This window comes from Populus euphratica, unplaced genomic scaffold (assembly GCF_000495115.2).
Source record: "Populus euphratica unplaced genomic scaffold, PopEup_1.0 scaffold35.1, whole genome shotgun sequence".
NCBI classification, from domain to species: domain Eukaryota; kingdom Viridiplantae; phylum Streptophyta; class Magnoliopsida; order Malpighiales; family Salicaceae; genus Populus; species Populus euphratica.
Genome location: NW_011499860.1, coordinates 565,394 through 573,534, shown reverse-complemented (window position 1 = coordinate 573,534; position 8,141 = coordinate 565,394).

Genomic DNA, 8,141 nt, shown 5'->3' with positions numbered 1-8,141 from the left:
ATAAAATTATTTAAATTTAGATTAACCCTTATGCTTTGTCTTTTTCTGAATTGACCGGAAGACTCGAAGCAAAGAGACACGCGAGAGGTCCACAAGTGACGTGCGAGGACTGATGGTGAGCGTTTGAATAAGTTGTCAGTTTCCAAAGTCTGAGGCTGCGGACGAATTCATGAATGTGTATGATTGGTCTGTGGTCTCGGTGGGCCACGCGCCGTGTACTCGTATGTTTTGGAATAGAATTACTAAAAATAATAATAAAAAAAAAAAAATTACTACGGCTATTTTTCCAATTTTTCGGTATAATTTGAAATATTCAATTAGTTTTGGCAAAACCGGTGGATCTGCCCCTTTCTATTTGGAAGAATATCCGATACAACCCTAAACTTTACAAGCATTTGATGCACTCCACCGAAGCCATGCTTAGTCCCTTGATTTTTTTAAATTAATCCCTCTAAATTATTTTTGTTTGAGTTGAGCCTCTTACTTTCAATTTATAATGGATGAGATCCAACTCAATGTGTCTAATTTATATTATTAATTATATGATTGTCATGTGTATGGATGCAAGTGGATAAATCTCTGATAAATAAATATATAGAACAATTACTTGATTTATTAAATATTAAAATAAATAGATTCATATTACTAAATATTAGTATCTTAGAGATTAAATATAATTTTATTTTCAACTTATAATAGATGAGATTTGAGTTGATGTGTCTAATTTATATTAGTAATTATATAATTGTTTTGCGTACGTATAGAAGTGGAAAATCATTGATAAATAAATATGTGGAGAGATGATTCTATTAATAAATATCAAATAAAAGGATTGATTTTATCAAATATTAGTAGAGATTAAATTTTACAAAAAAAAATTGCAAGATCTTTAATTTCAAAACTGATTCAAATGAATTAAAAATAGTAGGATTAATTTGTAAATAAGTTTAGAATTGAGAAAGGGTGGCCTTCTTTAATTTTAAATATTTTATTGGAATACTTGGCGGGGGATGGTGGACCTCACTTTCAGTTTACGTAGCTTGTTATTTAAAGGCAAGTGGACCTCTCTTACTTGGATTTATTAATTAGTATTGACCAAGGACAATAATTTAGGCTTTATTAGCATGAGCAGCCCCACCAAAAGAAACGCGGTGACGGTGGATATGATGATTCATGCTTGTTTTTATATTTTTAAAAATTTAATTTTTTTATTTTAAATTAATATTTATTTTATGTTTTAAGATTATTATGATGTATTGATATTAAAAATAATTTTTAAAAAATAAAAAAATATTATTTTAATATATTTTTAAATAAAAAATATTTTAAAAAACAATACCTACCAAAAAGAGGATTTTGATTATGCAAAAATTAATTTATAAATAATTTTATAAGTGATTGGAGGTTATGATTATGTTTTTTTATTTTAAATTAATTTTTTTATTTTCAGATTATTTTAAAGTGTTAATATTAAAAATAATTTTTTAAAAATAAATAAAAATATTATTTTAATATATTTCTGAATAAAAATTATTTAAAAAAATAATTATTTCACACTTTTAAGTAATTTTAAATTCAGCTTCTCAAGATTTAACTTTGAACCACTGCGAGTTAAGTTTATTTTTAAATTATTTAGTGAATTATTTTAATTAAATTTAAATAACTTTAAAAAATCATCTAGAATTCAAGTAAAATTTAAACAATATTTTTTTTAATTTTTATTTAGAACTGATATAGTTTTAATTTTTTTTTAATGTTTAAAATAATTTAATTAAAATAAATATACATAGATCAATAGCGTACTCATAAGCTAGTCATTCCAACCCGCGACAAAAGTCTTATTATTTTGAGAGCTTCTTTAGTTTTAAAAATTATATTACAATATTTGGTGGGGGATAGTGGACCTCACTTTCAATTTATGCTTATTATTTGGAGATAAGTGGACCTCAACTTCTTGGATTTTAATTGGATTAGCTAAAGACAATAATTTAGGCAATTTATTAGCATGAGCAGCCGTAGCTAAAGAAACACGGTGACGGTGGACGTGATTTTTATTGCAGGCCAGTATCCGTAGTTATGATTAGTTTTTAAATAATTTTTTTATGTAAAAATATATATTAATAATATTTTATTTTTTAAAAATTATTTTTAATATTAATATATTAAAATAATTTAAAAATATTAAAAATATATTAATTTAAAATAAATAAAAATATTTTTTAAAAAAATATTTTTAAAACATAGAAATAAACCGTCAATTTTTTTTACTACATTTGCTCGACACATATTTGTTAAAAATTTAATTTTTTATTTAAGATTAATTTATTAATATAATTTTACTTTTTTTTTAATACATTAATTTTAAAAATAAATTTTAAAAAATAAAATTTATTTTAATATATTTTAAAATAAAAAAATATATGCTGCAATTAATCTAGGGTTTTGAATATATAAATTGCATGGAAGGTTCCTCCGTGCTGTCAATATGAATAAAATATTATTTGATCGATGCATTAGATGCAATGTTTACAATTATGGTGCTCCTTTATCAAAAACCGACCTGGTCAATTATTTGAAAACCCTCCATTCTTTAATTTATCGGAAACTTCAAACAAGCTCTCCTATGATGAATTTTATACTCTCAATGGTACTTTATTTATTTTTTTATTCAATAATAAAAATATTATTGATTTTTTGTGTAAATCAACATGAAGTCTCTCTCGGAAATTCCAGGACGCATCCTCTACATCATATATATATATATATATATATATATATATATTTTGAGTACCGGTTCTCATATTTGAATCTTTAAAAACCAAGGAGGAATAGAATAACTTTTCTTAACCACGAGGTTAATACTTTGAATTATCTTTTATTTTATTTTAGCTAATCAAATTCCTACTACAATTGTTCCACTTCTAAATATACATGATGGTTCTTCCTTGTAGATGGTATTAGAAATGGACTTGCGCTACGTCACAAAATCATATTGTTGCTGTTGTTGGTATTGTTGATTTTTTATATAAAAAATAATATCTAAATATTATAAATACATTTAAAATAAGTAAGAAAAATTTACAACTCGGGTCATAAATTCAATTGGACAAAATAAGATGGTTTTATTTTAATTAAATGATAAAAAATAGACAACAATAAGTAATAAACCAATTTTTTTAAAAAAAAATTGATCATGATGACCTGATAAAAAATCATTTTTTAGAAAATAAAAAAACAATGCAGCTCAATTTCCAACAAATTAAATATGGAAGGATATAATTAGGTTAAAATTTTTTTAAAAAAATCTTGGTTCGAGTCAACCTAAGTTAGCATGACAAACTATAATATAGGCAATAAGGGTTGAGTCTGCTTGCATTAACCCGCCAAACTCGCAATCCAGGTAATGTAATTGAGATAATCTGATAAAAATTAAAACAAAGAATATCACAAAGTCCATTTTGTTTTTATTTTAAGAACAATGTAAATGATGAAAGCTGACAATAAAATAAATAAAATAAAAGAGACAATGTCAATCAGTGTTAGCTTTTCAAACTCATGTTCCAAGTTATTAGACTAGAAATATCCTATTTGAAAAAGCCATAAAACCTATTCCAACCAATCAAATATTGAAGGATGAAATTGAAAAAATAATTAAATTATACAAAAGGATCTAAACAAAAAAATAATGATCAAAATTGATATCGCACATGTGATGCATCGCGACAAAGCGTCCACTCTTGTGGTGTCTGGAAAATCAGGAAATGAGGTAGACAAGGAATTCTTATCTTTTATTAGTGGAGAGATGAAATGATAGTCGCCACCTAATTTTTAGTTCTTAAGAACCCTAACTAGTCTTAAAGATCAAGCATGGAGACTAGTTGCGTAATGAAAAGGTATTAACACTTCAAATACGTCCTACCTAAGATAAGTTGTATTTTTTAATTGTCTGATACATGCTAAGATGTTATTTTATTTTTAATTATTGGTATGTCTAAGATTTAAGAAAAATCCTTTTCAATAAGAAGATTCTTATTTTATTAGGTAAAAACGTAATCGTTCTAATGTCAAAATATGTCTTGCATTTAAGTTCATAATCCTAGATATTGAAAAAAACAAAATAATTTTTAAATTTTTTTTGGAATATTAGCCTAGTTCTTATGTCATTAATAAATTGAATATTAAAGTCCAAAATGCATGCTAATACATATTCTTTTGAATTTTGTTTTGTATGAAAATGTGATATGGAATTTTTTGATATTTTTGAGAGACTTGGTAGTATGCATGAAAACAATAATTTTATTTATTTATTTTTCTATATAGATTTTTTGCAATATTTCAGAGAAAATCGAGTATTTTAATATTAGATATATATCTTTATAGTATAAAAATACAAACCAATATTAAGCAAAAAAAAAAAAAGATGGAAAGATACATAAGAAAATCACAAATTTTTTTGAAGGATTTTATTTTTTTGTGATTTTTTATTTAATATATAATATTATTATATTATAGATATATAATGAGATGGGCTAGCCAAATATATGGGTTGAGCTCATCCTAAATGGGCCAAAATTTTCCTAGAAGAAATTGGGTCGAGGTTGACCCAAGATAAGGGTTGGCCTGAAGTCGGCCTAAAGGTGTTGGGCTAACAGCGGCCCTGAAGAGATGTGTAGGCTGAAGTCGGTCCAAATGTATTTTTTTTTATTGGACCGGACCTTGGCGCAACCATTTTTATCTGCCCTGGTTCTACTTCGACCTGGTAAACAGTAGAGAGCTTTCCACTATTCATTTGTAATATATTGGAGGTAGTAAAAAGAAAGAAAGAAAGTTGACTTGGTGGTGAGGGTCACGTCGTCCCTATCTTTGACAGTGACTCACAGTGGTGCTATGTTGTCATAGGTGGTGGTTGCTATCATTTATTTCTTCTTCCCCATGTAGAAGCACCAGTCTCTCTTTTTCCTTCTCTTTGTCTGTTTTTGTTTGTTCTTCCTCCTCTTTTGTTGTTTTCTTTTTTGTTTCTTCCCTTTTCCTTTTTTTTTTCTACTCTTTATTTTATGCTATTTTTTTTTAAATTTTCTTCCTCCTCCTAGTTATCTCTTTTTTTTTCCTCCCCTCTTGTTTTTTGTTATTCCTTCCTTTTTTTCTCCCTCTCTCTCGTTCTTTTTTTTTTTTGCTGTGTCCTTTGTTTTTCGTTCCTTTTTTTCTCATCCCTCTCTCTTTTTTCATCCCCATAATCCTCTTTTTGTTCCTTTTTTTTGTTCGTTCCCTCATCTCTATAATCTCCCTTGTCTTTTTTCATCCTCTGGTATTTATAAAGGGCAATAAAAAAGGGCTACCCTACCCTTGTCATAGCATAGGGTAAGATGGCTACCTTAGCCTTGTCATGGCACAGGGTAAGTTGGTTATGACGGCCTCCGTGTAGTTGCTCTAGAATCACTCGTAGGGCATGACTCCCTCCTCCTTTCTTCATCGTAATAGCAGGGCATATGAGGGTATGAGTTGTGTTGGGTTTTTAGGCAAGGAGGGAAGAGAGTGTAATAGGTGTTGCAAAGGAGGGGAAGAAAAACCTTATTTTCTTGTCTTTGTCTTTATGTGTTCCCAGGAAGAAGATGATAAATAGTGCCACCAAAACGACATCATTTGCATCCTTTTTTTTTTATATAAACAATGCATGAAATGATGTTGTTTTAAACAAAAAAACGTTGTTTTATTTAAATGAAAATGACGCCAAAAAAGTGTCAAATTTCAAATCAATCCTTAATTTTTTATTTGTTCAATCAAGTTCTCAATTGCAATTTTGATTTTAAGAATCAATTTAATTACATCCTTACCAAATTCAAATGTCAGCCTTAAAGTTGGCCATTTTTTTCACTCTGATCATTGGTTTTGAATTTATGCATTTTGACCCTCAATTAATTAATAAACTTTCAACTTCTTCAATTTAGCCCCTAATTCAGTCAATTTTAGTTCCTCTATTTATGCATCTTTTTCAGTTTGGTTATTGGCTTTAAATTTCCTCAATCAAGTCTCTAATTGACCATCAAACTTTAATGTTTATGCAATTAAGCTCTTATTTTGACCCAATCAACTCTTAAAAATTATAATTTGACCCCCGAACTTTAATTTCTTCCCATGAAAGCCTAAATTGACACAAAATTATTATTTCTTGCAATTAAACCTTCCATAAATTTAATTAAACCTTCAATAAAATTTAATTAAGTCCATAAATATCTAATTTTATACTTTTCTTCCTCAAATTGAATATTCTTTATCAACAGGGCTCTTATTAGTAAAAACTATACTGTTAAATTTCAATCTTTGTATTTTTTAACTTTCTCAACTAATTTTTAACTATTTTTTTAAGCACCCCGACATCCTCTTCTTACTGCTATTATTTTTTTGGTTTTCTTTCAATATATTTTTTTTAGCTTTTTTGTATTCTCTCTTCTCCTTTTTTGTGGGGATTAAAAAATAGGTAACAAAAATTGAAATAAAAAAATAAATTCAAGAACAATAATAATTTTTTTTAATTGAAGGGTGAAATTGTAAAAAAAATAAATTTAACAAAAATACTAAAAAATTTTAAAAGAATAAGGACAATATTGAAAAAATTTACATATCACAAATTGAGATTGAATGATGAATTTGAAAATAAATCAATATTTTACAAAATATCCAATAAAAAATATTATAAATTAAAATAATACAAATCAAATTTAAAATCTTCATAAATAGAAGAATAACTCTGAAATTTTGTATAACCATCATAAATTTTAAGGGGAGGAAAGACAAAAAAGATAAAAAAGCATTGATGATAACAAACCGCCCTACTAATGCCACCACATATCGCCCCAACAAGAAGACAACACCATAATGATTCCAATTACACAACGATAGAGTATATTTGGTCGTCAAAAGGCATTATGCAAGCCGATGGAGAAGCACAGACGCTTCCTACATGTTGGTGTGTGCATTCCACGTGCTAACCTCTTTTAGCTTTTTAATTATATTATGTATTTATTAAAATATTAAATGTCCCTTCATCCAACCTTATAACAATAACAAAATCATAATGAAAATACAAAAAACCTTTGGATGCCAATTTTAAATTTTGTGTTTTTAAAACTAATTTAGTCATTTCACTGTGTATTTAAAATGTGAAAAGAATTATTTGTCCTTGATTAATTTGATAATGAATAATGGGCCTTATGGAAAAACCTCATTACCCCTAATAGCCAATTCAATGATTTTTTATGGGATTACCAAAACTATCATTACATTGTTCTAGTGAATAGTGCTTTTAAGTTTATATAAATAGTGATTTTCAAGATCTATGAGGTTTTTTAATTAATGGGTTATATATGTATGTGTGGTTCATACACATACAATGTCGCGCATATGTAAAGGTATAATTTGAAATTTCAAGTTTTCATCATAAGTTAAAGTTGGAAAAAATTAAAGTAAGAATACGATATTTACACTGTTCAAATGCTTAGTTATTACAAAAATCTAAATAATTTACCCCTTAATTTTTTGGATATAATAGAGAGAGTAACTAGATAGGTAATACACGCTTCTTTAGGGCTGAGTTGGGTGTTTTATAGTGAAAAAATATGATATTTCAGGCAATGCTAATGTGTTTTAAAAAAAGAAAAAAAACCTACAACTCGAGTCATAAACCTTATTGGATACAATAAGTTGGTTTTGTTTAATTATATGATAGAAAAACCAACCATAATAAATTGCTTGAATCTTAAAAGAAAAGGTGATAATAATGACTAGAAAAAAAGTACATCAAACAAAAGAAAAATAAAATTACAAAGATGAATTCTAAGAGAACCTACTGTTAGATGATGAAATTGAAGGCAAAAAAAAAAAAAAAACATTGTCCTAAGTAAGCCCAAGCTAGCATGACAAACTTGTAACCTAAATTGTAAAGTCGAGCCAACCCTATCAGAAACATATTAAAAAAATATATTAATGGTTAATTCCTAATAATTCATATGTACAAGGATGAAGTAAAAAAATATCATTCAACATAAAAAAACTTAAAAAATAAAACAATTGTAAACTCATGTAAGGTTGCTAACCTTTGCAAGTTGGACAATGAGAATGAGATAATCTAAAGTTCAAAATATTTT